This window comes from Schistocerca piceifrons, chromosome 1 (assembly GCF_021461385.2).
Source record: "Schistocerca piceifrons isolate TAMUIC-IGC-003096 chromosome 1, iqSchPice1.1, whole genome shotgun sequence".
Classification (NCBI taxonomy): Eukaryota; Metazoa; Arthropoda; class Insecta; order Orthoptera; family Acrididae; genus Schistocerca; species Schistocerca piceifrons.
This window is the reverse complement of record NC_060138.1, coordinates 789,275,214-789,290,652: the sequence shown is the minus strand read 5'-3', so window position 1 is coordinate 789,290,652 and position 15,439 is coordinate 789,275,214. Positions and strand designations below refer to the sequence as shown.

General features: G+C 47.8%; 1 pseudogene; it reads right to left on the bottom strand.

The window, feature by feature from the left end:
- Positions 1-10,684: 10,684 nt before the first annotated feature.
- LOC124723332 lies at positions 10,685-10,802 on the bottom strand (annotated as a pseudogene).
- Positions 10,803-15,439: the final 4,637 nt, after the last annotated feature.

Here is a 15,439-nt window from a genome sequence, read left to right as displayed (position 1 = left end):
TAGAATTTTGTTAATTAAAGAAAAATTTTGCCGCGCTTGGCAAGTCCAAATGACTCACCATCGCTGCCAAATTTTTGCCCCCCCAGTGGAGGGTTATGAAACACGTATGTAACATAGCAGCGATGGCGAGGCATTGTAGCATCTGTGACCAGAGAGTATGCGCTTGACCGCGCGAGTGTTGCGAGCGGTTCTCTGTCAGTAGCAGTCAGTCTGTCGTTGCGAGTCTGTCAGTCTGTCGTTGCGAGTCTGTCAGTTCAGTCGTTGCGAGTCTGTAGCTCTGTCTAGTTGAGAGCAGTACTCTGTCTGTAGTCGTCATGCAGAGCGGTCGGTCAGTAGTAGCAGCCCAGTGCGGTTGTGTGATGTAGGCGGTCGGCAACACTGGTCAAGATGAGGAATAAGGTATACTGTTAATTAATATAATCATTAGATAATGAAAAATTTTATTTATTGTAATTATTCTCCAACAAGTCTCCCAATAATAATTTTTTATTTCAAAAGCATTTTCTCAAAAATTTAATTTTTTTGAACTCAAGATTTCGTTGCACTTCCCATTTCATTCCACTTCTTTTGAAGAAAAATTCCACTAAAATCACAAAAAAAAAGAGAATATTATTATTTGCAATGCAGTTCCTCCAAGCGGTGCGCAACAACAAGAGCAGATATGTGACATCCATTTATTCTGAGGTAAGACTTTAATTCTGATTGTTTTACACAGGGCCAAAGACCGATATTTCGGTTTAATTGAATTTTCTTGTCACTGAACGGACTTTAAATTTTGTGAAGAATTTATATTTGAGTCAGATTGCGTATTTCACATTTTTGTTGCCATTGTCAGTACATTTCATTGTGGGGAGGTTACACTTGGCTCCCATTTCTATTAAGTATTGTTCTTTCTTCTTTCTTTTAAAATTACGGTGGGGAGGTTACACTCTTGGTACCTGTCTAGGTCCATGCGCCTGTAGTTTCGGCGACGCGGTGGTACTGCTGTGCCGACTATGTCTATGTCGTAGACCACAGGCACGTGGTCTGACGACAGGGCACATCGAGTGCTGTTACGTGTTGCTCTATTCCCTTGATGAGGGCGATATCGAGCACGTCTGACTGTCTACGGCCAGGGAAGATGGTGTGCTCGTATGGCCCTAGGATGTATGCGCCATTCCTAAGTGCGGCTCGGAGGAGTCGGCGGCCGCTGATGTTTGTGAGGCGCGAGTTCCATTGCGTGTGTTTCGCGTTGAGGTCACCCGCAATGAACACTCGCCTCCCCACAGTCAGCAGCTCGTCGAAGTCGGTCGGCTCCAGGTTGCCCCTGGGTGGTCTATAGACCGACACGAACGTGATCTGCCCGATGGCAGTGTTTACGTTCACCCCTGTGGCCTCTAGGGTGTTGAGGTGTGGTAGGTGTGTCTGGTGGTGTTTGATCGTCCTTTTGACGTAAACGGCAGTGCCTCCTCCGGCCGTTGGCCTGTCGTAGCGGTAGCAGGAGTAATTTGCTACTCTGACGTTTACGCCGGGCTTCAGATGAGTTTCGCAGACGAGGCAGATGTCAATTGCCTCGTCTTGCAGAAACTGTCTAAATTCACCCTGCTGGCGTTGCAGTCCGTTTGCATTAAAGCCGCAAACGTTGAGGCCATGAATGAGGCCATTATCCATGGCAAGGCGTGGGGGGGGGGGGGGGACGGTACCGGCCTGGAGGGCCGCCGTGACATTCCGTGACCAACACTGGCAGTTGTTGTAGCAGAGTGCTGAGTGAGTGCAGGAGTGCACTTAGCTCGTTCGGCTCAGCTGGGGTAGAATGGGTGGCCGCGGTGGCGGTCGGGAGTGCCTGTGTGGCCGAGTTCGGCTCTACAGGCGTTTCTGGTGGTGGGTTGGCGCGGGTCGGGCGCTCTGTGCGCTGTTCACGCCTTCCTGTCTCCGCCTGCGTGGCGGCTCGCTGGGCTGGCGGGGTGGCCTCGGCTACTTCCGGTGTTGTGGTCGTGTTTGCTACCTGCCGGATTTGTTGCGTTGCCTTGGTTCCCCTGGTGGCGGAGGCGAAGCTGATACCTTGTTGTACCTTACGCGATGGCACCGCTTTCCCTCCTTTTCCTGTGTTCCGTTTGAAAGCAGGACAGCCCCTGTAGCTAGCCACGTGGGGCTCGCTGCATTTACAGCACTGCGGTTTCTCCTCCAGTGGTTTTTTGCATTCTCTGCTCTGATGTGCTCCCGCGCATTTTACGCAGCGGGGCGGCATGGAGCAGAAACGGGACACATGGTCCATGCCCTGGCATGAAAAGCATTGTGCTCTTCTGCCTTTTGCTCTGAGTGGTTCCACCTCTACCCCCACTCGAGCGACCTCCTTTAGTTGGAAGATTTTTCTGGCTTCTATGTTGTCTGGCAATACAACCAGGAATAGGGGCATGTCTTTCCTGGTCCTGGGTGATTTCATTAGGGTGACTGACTGCGCACTGTACCCCATCGTGTGCAGTTCCTCTTTGAGATGGTCTTGCTCCATCCTAATAGGGAGGCGCCTGAAAACCACCTTTAGGAGTTTAATGGATTCTGCGTTGTGTGTCTAGCAGCATAACCCATCTTCCTGAATTATAAGCATGGCCTTCCTGTAGTCGGCCATGTTTGAGAGCGAGATCCTGTAGAGCTCGTTTCCTTGCCATCTTATTTTTGAGGAGGATGTTACCTCGTTGAATTTTTCTAACAAGGACCTGAAGGAGTAAGACGATTGGCGGGGGGGCAGGTGACTTCTTGGCTTGTGGTGCCTGCTGCTCCGCTTCCGTGGTCTCTTCTTCAGGTGGGTTTGAAAGAGAGTTGTGTGTCCCTATTGGCTGCACCGGTTCGTGCTTTTTTGCGCGCGCCGTGTGCCGCTGTTTTGGGACGACAAATCCCTCTGCGTCTTCGTGAGCGGCCTCGTTGTCGTCTGTGGCGCCCTCTGGTGCGTGCGACTTCTTCTTCTGTTGTAGCCTGTTAACAGAAGATGCGCATGCGGACGACTCATCGTCGTCAACCGCGTCTGCAGGTCTCTTTCGAGACGGTAGCGTGTATTCCATGGCCTCTCCCTCCCGGATAAATTGTTCCAGGTTGGCCTCTGGAATCACCTCACTCGGTTGAGGCGCAGCTGCCAGAACAGCAGCCTCTTGATTGGCCTGTACCGTTGGGGCGGCCAGCAGGACATTAGCTGTTTGAGAAGCCAAGCCTGGTGGTGCTGCTCCCTTCGGGGTCGCCTCCGGCAGTACAGTGACCTCTTGCATGGGCACGACTGGTGGGGCTCCCAGCGGTACCTTGGCCTCTTCATTGGCTGAGCCTGGCAGTGTCGTGGCTAGTTCGTACATCTTGAACCGCTGGTAAGCCCTCTCGGCGGCCTCGCGTTCGGCCGCCGAGTCGGGCTTTGCCATCCGGTTTATGATGGCGAACAGTTCAACCCCTGTTAGGGGGCGATAGCCTGGGGGGGGGGGGGGCGGCTGAGTTATTGACTTGCGTCGTCTCCTCATTTGCCGCGAGTTGTGGGACGGATGATGCCGCCGTCAGAGCGCGCTCTGTCGGGACAGAATCCTCCGCGATCTTCTGTTCGCTATTTTGTAGGTCCATCGGGCTGTTGTGAAGTTAGAAGGAAAGGTGGTATTCTCTAACTCTAGTGACCGCGGACTTGTCCCACGCGAAGGGGGTCCTGGATCACGGCGTACCCTACCGGTCCCTAGGCGCGGCACAAATCGATTTCTGAGTCGATTTGATTCGCAGCCAATAGCGTGGAGTACACGACAATTTCGCCACTGACGCACTCGCAAGCGAGTAGTCAGCAGTGAAGAATCGCTGAAGCTTCCGTCACACACTCGCCAGTGACCACGTGCCTTGAGAAAGGCGCGCAAAGACGCGCGCGAACAAAGGAGACAGCGAGACAAAGCGGAGCGGTGAGCCGGAGCGTCCTCTCGCTACGGCGGCTCAGCGCGGTCTGGTGCGAAATGTGACTGCTGCTGCTGCTGCTGCTGCCGCCTGACAGGGACAGTTGAGCCCCTGTGGGCCGGTGGAGTCTAAGCCGGAAGGCTATTCCTCCAAACTGACGGAGCGTGTGATGTGGCCTGACTTCATGTGCGATGTCCTGTCAGTCTGCAGGGACGGTGTTCTGGACGTGCTGGCAACTCAGTGGTTGCGAAGCAGGTGGGGCCATCTGGTTGCGTTAAGACGCTGCACCCAGTGGCCCAGGATTCGAAGGAGCGGGTTTTCGGACTGCGCGGACTTCTCGTAAAAGAGCCGAGCAGCCTGATGAAACCGTTCTCGAACAGTAGGGATGTTGGAGATTCGGTTAAGGTCGTCCGACGGGAAGTCCCGAGGGAGGTGCAATGCCAGACGTAGAATCCGGTTCTGAAGGCGCTGCAGGCGATCGACGTGGGTCGCTGCAGCATTGCCCCAAACCACAGTGGCTAGTCGATAAGCGGACGTATAAGCGTAAGACACCCAGTTCTGGCGGGAGCGCAGGTGTCGGATTGAGAAAGGGGTAGAGTTGAGTCAGTCTACCCCTGACCTTTTTGACGGTGTCGTCGATATGGTGTCTCCACGTGAGCCCTCTATCCAGCGTCACACCCAGGTACTTAGCGGTATTGCCCCAAGGTACGGCGGTTCCCCTGATGGTGAGCTGTGGTAGGTCGGCTGGGATATGCTTCTTGGTGATGAGGAGGGCTTGCATCTTAGCCCCATTGAAGCTGAGGCGCCACCTCCTGGCCCACTGACTAAGTGTGTCAGCCGCTGCCTGCATGCGTCGTTGGAGCAGAGCTGCATTCATGCTGCGCGTGTACATCGCCGTATCATCCGCGTAGAGGGCGAGGCAGACCCTGTCCATTCGCGGCATGTCTGCGGTATACAGGATGTATAGTATGGGGCCGAGGACGGAGCCTTGGGGAACTCCAGCCCTAACCCTGCGGCGCGTCAACAGGTCCTCCATGTGTACATGAAAGCTTCTGTCGGCGAGGTAAGATTGTAAGAGACGGACTTGCGGCAGGGGCACACTGAGGTCCAGGAGCTTGAAGAGAAGCCCCTCATGCCATACAGAATCGAACATCCGTGAAACATCCAGGAAGATGGCTCCAAAATATTCCCGCTGTTCGATGGCATCAAGGGCCTCTTCAACGAGGCGAAGCAGTTGTTGCGTTGTTGCGTGTCCAGGGCGAAAACCACATTGCTCGTCCGGTAGGAGACGTCCTTCCCTGATGTGACGCAGGAGGCGGCAGAGATACAGCCTTTCAAAGACTTTGCTGACAGCTGGCAGCAAACTGATGGGCCTGTAGCTGCTTGGGAGACGAGGGTCTGTCCCAGGCTTGTAGATGGGGATGACCTCGGCGTGTTTCCACTCCTGAGGATAGCAGCCAGTGCGGAGGATGCTGTTGAAAAGGCGAGCCAGGTGTTCAGCGGCTGCCGGTGGCATTCGTCGCAGCATTTCATTTGTAATCTGGTCAGGGACGCCTGCCTTGCGCGTGTTGAGCCGTCGAAGTTGATCGGAGACTTCAGTAGCATCCACCTCGTCGATATGGTCGTCACCCGTAGGGGCAGCGAGGAACACCGGGAGACGTTGAGCAACCAGGCGAACGTGATCCGGATCCATGGGGTCCATGACGGGCTGGAAATTTTGTTCAAAAACGTCAGCAATGCCGTGGGCTTTGTCCACTGGGCTGCTGACGACGTTGCGACCAACTTGTAACGGCGGAATCTTCTGACGCCGGCGGAGGAAGAGCTGCGTGGATTTCCAGGCGGTACCATCATCAACCCGAAGAGTGGCTAGGCAGTTGGACCATTCCTGATGGCGGTGGTTTGCAACGGCAACTTTTATGTCCCTCCTCATCCTGTTGAGAGCCCGTTTCGTCGCGGCGTTGCGCGTCAGCTGCCATTCACGAAAGAGGCGATTTTTGGTAGTTATCGCATCCATGAGATGCGGTGGTAGTTGCCGGGACCGGTCAGGGGGGCCAGATCGCGACCGCGGCGTGGCTCGGAGTACCGCCTGTAGAGTACAGTCGTGGAGGAATCGGGCACAGCCATCAACCCCAACACCGTCTGCGTCAGGAGTGTCACGGAGACCCTCTTCCAACAGCCCCTGATACTGGTTCCAGTTTGTGTTCCTGGTCGGGATGCCTCTCAGCGTCACTGGCTGGGCATCGACGTCAATGTCAAATATAACTGGGACGTGGTCCAAAGATAAGGCAGTGCGGGTGCTGGCGGAGATAACATAGGGCACATCCTTGGCCACCGCAATGTCGAGCACGTCCGGAGGCCCACCGTTGTTGGGAAAGTGGGTGGGTTCGTGAGGCCCAAGGATGACGGCGTTCCACCGCTGGGCCGCTCGGAGAAGTTTGCGTCCGTGGTTGTTGGTGACACGGGAATGCCATTCGGTGTGCTTAGCGTTAAAGTCACCACCAGCAAAGACCTTTCCAGGTAATGCCAGCAAAGCTTCAACGTCCGGGAGGAGTAACTGTCGGCCAGGCGGACGGTAGACAGCAACAAACGTGATGCGCCCATGCGAGGTGTTGACAGCTACAGCAGTGGCCTCCATCGCTTGGAGCTGCGGAAGAGGAACTTGATGGTGCACCAGGGAAGTCCGGACGTAGACTGCAGTGCCACCGCCATGAGTTGGCCTGTTGGTCCGGTAACACACGTAGTTGGCAGCCCGGACATGGACACCAGGCTTGAGAAAAGTCTCGGAAACCAGGCAAATGTCGACGGCCTCATCCCGCAGCAGTTGTCGAAATTCGCCATCTTGGGTGCGGATGCCCTGGGCATTCCACACGCAGACAGTGACGCCTCGTTGACTACGGGCCATGCTGGGATGCCAGTGGTCCGGTGGAGAGTGCCTGAACGGCTGCACTGACAGCGGCAATGAGTTGCCGTGGGATATCTTTGAGAAGCTCCCAAAGTTCTTGCAAGAGGAGCTTCATTTCGGCCATGCTGGAATCGGTCGCCTGGGATGGGACAGTTGCAGCTCGTGAGTGTTGAGCCGGGGTCGGCACGACGGACGGCGGTCCGTCTCGGGGGCGGGAGCTGGTGCAACAGCGGCCGACTTCGGCGCAGGTACGGAGGCCTGTGGGGAGGAGCCAGAGGTAGCAGCAGCAGCAAAACTGACGCCAGGCCGAACTGGTGCAGGCCGCTTTATGGAGCCGGGTCGTTGACCACGGCTCCGTGCCGCAGCCCGTTGGAAGCTGGAACAGCCGCGGTAGCAGGCCACATGTTCCCCACCACATCCAGCGCATTTGGGCGGTCCATCTGACCGCTGCCGTGTGCAGTCGCGACTGGCGTGCTCCCCCACACACTTAACACAGCGGGGGGCAGCGTGCAGAACCGTGCCACATGCCCAACCATTTGACAGTTGGAAATGTGACTGCCTCTCAGGCCGTATTTATATAGGGGCGCAGCGGACGGCCGAAGGGAACACCTGCCGCTATCCTCTCTATGGTTCGGTAGCAGGTTCTAAATGGCCGCTTTCTTTGGCACATACTGATTAATAACTCAGTCATGAATTAATGTACAATCTTCGTAATTTTTATTTGAATGGAGTTAGGTTGGCTTTAATGACAGAAAAAGTTTTAACTCGACTGCATTTAAACCTCGCCGGCTAGAGTTTTTAGAACTGAGCCGACAGTAGAACATGACCTCTGAACTACATTTTTAAAAGACCCTGTATTGATTGTTATTTCCATCAATGTCTTAAAATTTGCTATGGCTATATTGTGTAATGAATTTAATCAAATTCTGTAATCAGAGCTTCCTATCGTTAATATAAATGATAATCTATAACAGATAAGGAAGTGTTTGTTCCAAATTTAGTTTTCAGTAGATTACTCGAAAATTATTAAAGGCAGTTTAATGGGGTCACGTAGTTAATGTTTTTATATCAAGCTGAAACTTCATACGACTTTTCATCTTTCTGAGTGTAAATTGTAGCGCCTTGAATTTTTCGTAAAAACGCCGATTTTGACCAAAGTATTGCTCCGATCAAGTTGAGACTTGTAAAAGTTGATTGCGACATACATATGCACATTCTGAACAATTTTCGACTTCCTAACTTTATTATTTAGTACCACTTGTTTTTCACTTAAAGCAAAGTATTTACGGAATTATGCTCATCTGATCACTCTAAGATTTAACAATTTTGACATTAATATACGTAAGGAAGTATTGCCAAAGTTTGGAAAAGTTACATTAATTTTTAATTTCATCCTTACATTTGGCGCAATACTTTGTATGCTCTGCACAGGCACGTTATGATGACGTGGCGCAAATAGCAGTGAACTGTGGTTATTCCCTGCACACTCGCTCTCCTCTGTATTTCTAAAATGATACAGCGCTTGTTTTGCCACAAATTCGAGAGTCAAAACTTCCAAAATGGAATGCAAGAGTCATAACATGTGGTACTTGTGTAGAACAAATAGGAGGTACAAACGTCTGGAGCTCCCTTCCTTACACGTTGCTGTTGTAGACGGACATTACACCACGACACATATACAAATTTGAATTCATCGAACAGACACGCCAATGACCGGATGGACAGTTCATAATTTTGTGAGAAAAAAATGGGGCACGAGGGAGACACACATTCTGCCTATTTTCATGATTCATCTGTGTTCAGTTTTTGAAGGGCTATGCATTGGGCATCTTATCACTAAATCGGAGAGAGGTGCGAGGGGAGTTTCCCTCGTCAGGTGTCACAGCACCTGCCACCCGATTATCGGTGGGTCCTTCACTCCATATGATTTTACTGTTTATGTAAATTGAAGGTGGAGAGGGAAGAAAGGAAAGTTCAGGGAAAGAATTATTGATGTCGGCAGCATAGGGACCTCATGCGGGATCACCGGCGCCGAGTGAAAATGTGTGGCGGAACGAAATTCGAACTCAGGATCTCCCGCTTATCAGGCTGCATACAAAACGACAGCTGCAGCGTTGCTTGGTGACGTACACCGATAAATACGTTCTAATGACGCCAGCTGCCTGTTACGTATATCGTGTTCTTTAGTTATCAAACGAGTAATCGTGGCTGCAAGGGCCGGAAATGTTACAAACAATAACAACCAAACGGTTGATAATATTATGTGATCGCACCCGAAAGTAACCGAATGTTCACTCTCGACAGCTACTTGTAAACAGATTACTTTACCAAAACTTTAGATTACGTCACATTAGATACTACTGAATTGGGCTCAAAATAACTCTCATATGCCAGTCTCTCGTACTTCATTTTTTGCAGGCTACAATCAGTCCTGAAGTCTCACTCAGTCTGTTTTCCAGAAACGTCTCCACATAAGGTGGTATAAGGTCGCCGCATTCAACGGAGATTATGTTGAAAAATCGGATTTTGTAGCCAAAAGAGCGGGGAATAATATGGTGCATTGGAATCCTGAATAAAACCGACCTGCTCTCAGAGAAAAAATGTGTTGCATTACTTATTGAGCGCTCCTCGTATGTGACAGGCCAGAGGATTTCAGCTACAGACACAACAAAACGCCGTTAAGCTGCGTTGTGTTTCATGGCATGGGACTAGCTTGCCGCCGATGATACGCCCGGCGAGACAATGGGTGTAGTTAGGTGGTCGCTCGTCACCAACAGCTGAATAATGGGTGATCGAATCTCGCGGCGGGCAGACCTTATGAGGCACGCAGACAATGGCAGCGGAGCCGGGCTCCAATTAGCGCGATGCCCGGGCACGATTAATTCGGCCAGGCACCCGAAAACGAGCGGCTTTGAAGCACACTGACAGACGCGGGAATAAGCTACTGAGTCAACAGAATTCGCATGTTTTCAGGTTTCGCTCCGAAAGAGTAATGCGTTTATTGTCAGCACAGTGAATTTTTTAAGCTGAGATAAATCGGGAAAGAGCTTAATTCTAATTCCGAACTTCATGAATCGTTCGCTTTTGCGATTCTGTGGTCAAATAATCCAAAATTATACAATTATTGTTTGGCTGTGCCGGATTGTTATAACGAAAAACGAACACTCCACTAGTTCTTCTGAATATATGATGAGTCTTTATATTGCTTCACATTTATGATGAGAAATGAAAATATACGCTTTTAGCGCATGAAACAGATTTTAATGCTGACGAAGACTGTAAACCTTGTATTTTCAGCAATGATTGGGTAAGGCAACATTTAACGGAATCCCAGTGCTACAAAAACTGAATGTGATATTGAGGTGTTAGTGAGGCACATTGTTTTCCTATTGGAGTCGTCAGCCTTTCGTTTTCTTTTGTTTTTCGTACACTTTATTCGCCCGCTCCTTTTTACGGTATTATATTACCTGATCAATGATGTCTTAAAATATGTTCCTGTGGGTTTTCCGTTCACTTTACGGGGTTGCGTTTCCCTTCGCGATCTACCTGTCTTTCTGCCTATTGTGCTGACTAATAATTGGTGCCCTTATCTCGATAAATTTCGTATAGAATCTCGAAGTTTGTAAAGCAACAATAGATAATTTGTTACGAAAACAGCTGCGAAAAAAACTGGCAGCATCTACGTCTTTATAAAAAAGCACTCCGTATTCAGGCCACGAGTGGCCTACCGGGACCATCCGACCGCCGTGTCATCCTCGGTGGAGGATGCGGATAGGGGGGGCGTGGGGTGAGCGCACCGCTCTCCCGATCGTAAGATGGTAGTCTTGACTGAAGCCGCTGCTATTCGGTCGAGTAGCTCCTCAATTGGCATCACGAGGCTGAGTGCACCCCGAAAAATGGCAACAGCGCATGGCGGCCTAGATGGTCACCCATCCAAGTGCCGACCACGCACGACAGCGGTTAACTTCGGTGATCTCACGGGAACCGGTGTATCCACTGTGGCAAGGCCGTTGCCCCACAATGTCTTCATAACGCTTTAAAAATGATTTTGGAAATCATTTATACTGTTCAAAAGGTCAGCATTACAATTTACAGTGAGTGCGGAAAGATTGCGTTTCGACTACGTTATACTGTTCGGTTAGAAATTTACAAATTGTTGCTGACAAATCCAGCCTAAACTTACGCAGTTCTTCGTACACGACAAGACGTTAAATAGTTTCTCTGACGCTGACAATCTGTGTTCACTTCAAATCCAAGACCTATGAGTGCGAAGGTTATGAGTGCAAACTTCCAAAAACAAAATCTAAGTTCACTCGATATTCATTCGTAGTTATTTCTCACACTACATAGCGTTGTCCCTGTTCCACAAACGCTTTGTGATTCGTCAATACAATAAACCACTAGGATTTTGGGTACACACTGAAGAATACGCTAAAAGTCTCACAGAAATGGGCAAAAAACGTAATTTAATTGGTAAATCCGCAATTCTACCAAAAGCTTTCTATATAAAATGTATTTTACGCAATACTACTTTACTTTGCAGAGCACTAGGCGGCACATCTTTTCTGTTCGGAAGCTACCGTGCCACTTATTTCCAGAAACGTACCTGACCAAGCTATCTAAGCTTTTACAGCACCTGACCGTTCTCGTTTCTGATTGGCGAGTACTGGCACACGCTTGTACAGGCCACTCAGAATTCTAACCATTTTAAAAAATATTAAATTCTTCCCCAGCTCAGCCAACCATTGACGTTGTGATGGTTAATTAAATAATTCTGAAATTTAATAGAAGGAGAAGAGTCATGATCCTTATTTTGTTAGTGTCGAAACTGGTTACTTTACAAACACAAATCGCAACAATGATGGTGAGGTACATTGGTTTCCTATTAGAATCATCAGCCATTCGTATTCTTTCGTTTTTCATACAAGCTATTCGCCCGGTGCTGTCTACAGTGAGAGCGGAAACATTGCATTTCAGCTGCGTTACATAGTTCTATTAAAAATTTATAAACTGTTGCTGCCATGTCAAGGCTAAACTTACGCAGTTCTTGGTGCACGCATATAATTAACAACAATCTCGTCTTTTAACTTTCACATACACTAACCATTCTCTTCACATAATTCTGACAACCTAAATATCACGTTAAATGGAAGCGAATACTTCATGAATCGTATCTGTATTATAAGCCTACTTTACTGCTCTTTTGTCTGAACTGGGTTATTTACACAAAAACTACATAATTAATTTTCCTCTGTGGTCACTATTTAATAATCTATAGAAGTACCAAAGCGTGATTACTACTCCAAAGCTGAAAATTTATTGTTTTATGTTATTTCGTACTTCATTGGTCCGCTTAAGTTTTAGCACCCTCACCTAGCATCACATTTCAACAGTTCCATGTTAACTTCTGTCCTTTACATCCTATCCGCATCACATTCCCATACAACTCTAAACTCCAAACGTACGAATTTAAAAGGCGTAAATGTTTGAAGCAAGGAAAATCTTTTGTTGAAGAAAGGTTTATTCACATATGTCAGTCTTTTTTTTATTTATTTCTACATTCGCACATACTGTATAATCTTGTTTCTTGCGCTAGAGATTTCTATCAAATTTTTTATTGTATATTCATCCAAGTTGAAGTTTCGACTAGTTCCATTCTCGTTCCTTTCCTAAATACTTCTTAAAATATGAACAAATTCCGCTTTAAACATATACCGATGAGAAATATAAACGTTCGTCAAATAACACTGTTTAATTTGGCGGTTAATCATTCAACAACAAGTTTATTATGCAAACTGCATCACAACATTGCGGTACAGAGACTATTTAAGACAACAAAAGACGTATTCATAATAGTTTAACTACTGCACTTACTTGATATTAACCTTTATAACATACTTACTTACTTCACTATTTGTACTCAGTTAATGAAAATACATACATATTAAAATTTTCCCGTAATAAATCGGCTCCGAGAAGACTCATGTTCGCTGGTCTCCTTGAAACTAAGCAGTTCTCTACGAAAGATGCTTTTAATGGATGTGATCCTAATGCACATACTTCTATACCTACATCTACATCTACATCATATCACCTAATGATGGGTGGCGCAGGGTACTTTTTTTATCATTAACTGAGCCCTTCAACCCTGTTCCACTTGCGAATAACGCGTGGGAAGAATTATTGTCGGTAAGCCTCTCTATTGACTCTAATTCCTCCAATTTTTTCCTCATGGTCATTAAGCGAGACGTATGAATGGGGAAGTAATACGTTGTCCGACTCCTCCTGGAAAGTACTCTCTTGAAATTTCAATAGCAAATCTCTCCGTGACGCAGAACGCCTGCCTCTCTTGTAGCGGCTGCCAATGGAGTTTGTTGAGCATCTCCGTAACACTCTCGGCCGACCAAACGATCCCGTGACGAAACGTGCCGCTCTTCATTGGATCTTCTCTATCTCTTATATCAGTCTTGTCTGGTAGGGATCAAAGATACATGAACAATACTCAAGAATAGGTCGAACAAGCGCATTATAAGCCACTTCCTTCGTGGATGAGTAACATTTCCTTAAGAGTCTTCCTTTGAATCTGAGTCTGGCATCTGCTTTTCCCACTATTTGTTTTATACGGTCATTCCACATGAGGTCGTTCCGGATAGTTACTCCTAGATATCTTACGTCAGATACTGTTTCCAGAGGTTTGTCATCAATAGTGTAGTGGGTTTCTTTTCGTATGTATGCTCAATATGTTACTTTTATTTACGTTCAGGGTCAACTGCCAGAGCCTGTACCATTCATCAACTCTCTGGAGGTCATTCTGCAAATCGTTACTATCTTCTGGCGTTGTTGTTTTGTTATAGACAACCGCGAACAGACTCAGAGAGCACCCGACACTTTCTACTTGACATTATACATACTGTAAACAGTAAAGGTCCTATCACACTTCTTTGGGTGCACCGGAAGTTGTCTTTACATCTGTCGATTTTGTTCTGTTAAGAGTGACGTGTTGAGTTCTTTCTGAAAGGAAGCCTTGATTCCTGTCGCAAATCTGCTCCGATACTCGATAAGCTTGTATTTTTTTTTTTTTTCACCAAACGCCAGTGCGAGACGGTGTCAAATGCCTTCCTGAAGTCAAGGAACGTGGCATCAACTTGAGCGCCATTGTCTACGACACTGTGCATGTCATGGAGAAACAGAGCGAGCTTAGTTTCGCAGGATCTGTGTTGCGGAATCCATGTTGATTTTTGTAGAGAAGGTTTTCCTTCTCCAAGAACGTCATAATTCTTGAGCGTGAGACATGTTCCATAATTCTACAATAGATTGTCGTCAACGATATAGGTCTATAACTGTGATCGGCCATCCGGCCCTTCTTAAAAACGGGAAAGATCTGCACTTCCTTCCAGTCGCTAAGTAGCCTTAGTTGCTCAAGCGATCTACGACAAATTACTACCAAAAGGGAGCAAGTTCTGTCGCATAATGTTTCTAGAATATTATAGGTATCTCATCTGGTCCTGACTCGTTTCCACAACTAAGCAGTTGTAGTTGTTTTTCTGATCCGCTATCGGGTATTTCAGTATCTTATTGACGTCCGTACGACGATTGAAAGGAAGGACCTTATTACGATCTTCCGTGACGAATCTATTTTGGAAAACCGGTTTCAGTAGTCCGGCATTCTCTCTGCCTTCTTCCGTTTCGGTACCAATATCGTCACTGAGTGACTCAATAGATGATTTTCTCCAATTACTGATTTCACATGCGAGCGAAACTCTTAGGGTTTCTACTCTGATCGGTTGACAAAGTTTTACTTTCAAAGCCATTGAACACTTCTCTCATTGCTCTCCTTATGCTCATTTTCGCTTCGTTTCGTTTTTGTTTGTGAGCTAGGTTTTTACTTCTCTTGAATCTCAGGTGAAGTTCTCTTCGGTTACGTAGCCTTTTCCTAACAAGGCTATTATGCCATCGTGGGTCTTTCCCATCCGTTAAGACCTTACTCGGAACAAATTTGTCTAGGGAATTTTGCACGATTCCTTCGAATTTCTTCCATTTGTTTTCCATATCTTCGCCCTCATCACAGAATATTTGCTGCTGACTGCTCAGATACTCTGAGACTTCGATCCCGTCACTCTTGCTAAGCAAAAATAACTTCCTACCTTTCTTAACATTCTTTGTCAGACCCGTTGTCGTAGATGCTATCACAGCCTTACGATCACTTGATACCTTCCTCTACGTTAACTTATTCGATAGTTTCCGGTTTCTTTGTTGCCAGGAGATCTTAGACGTTACCCTCACGACTTGGTTCACTATCTGCTCAAAGTAAATTTCAGATAAGACATCCAGAACAATGTCACACGAATCTCTGTGTCTGGCACCAGTTTTGATAGCACGACACTCCCAATCTATAACTGGCAAGTTGAAGTCACCCCCTATTACAACGACATGATCAGGAAAATACGTAACGATATTCTACAAATTCTGTCTGAAGTGCTCTACCGCTAGAGCTCCTGATCCAGACGGTTTATAAAAGCATTCGTTTACCATTTTTGGCCGCTCTTTGATGCTTAAATTCACCCAGATTAATTCACAATCGGAATCCGTGATAACCTCGCTAGATTTTATCGAGTTCTTTACTGCAATAAACACGCCGCCACCATTTGCGAC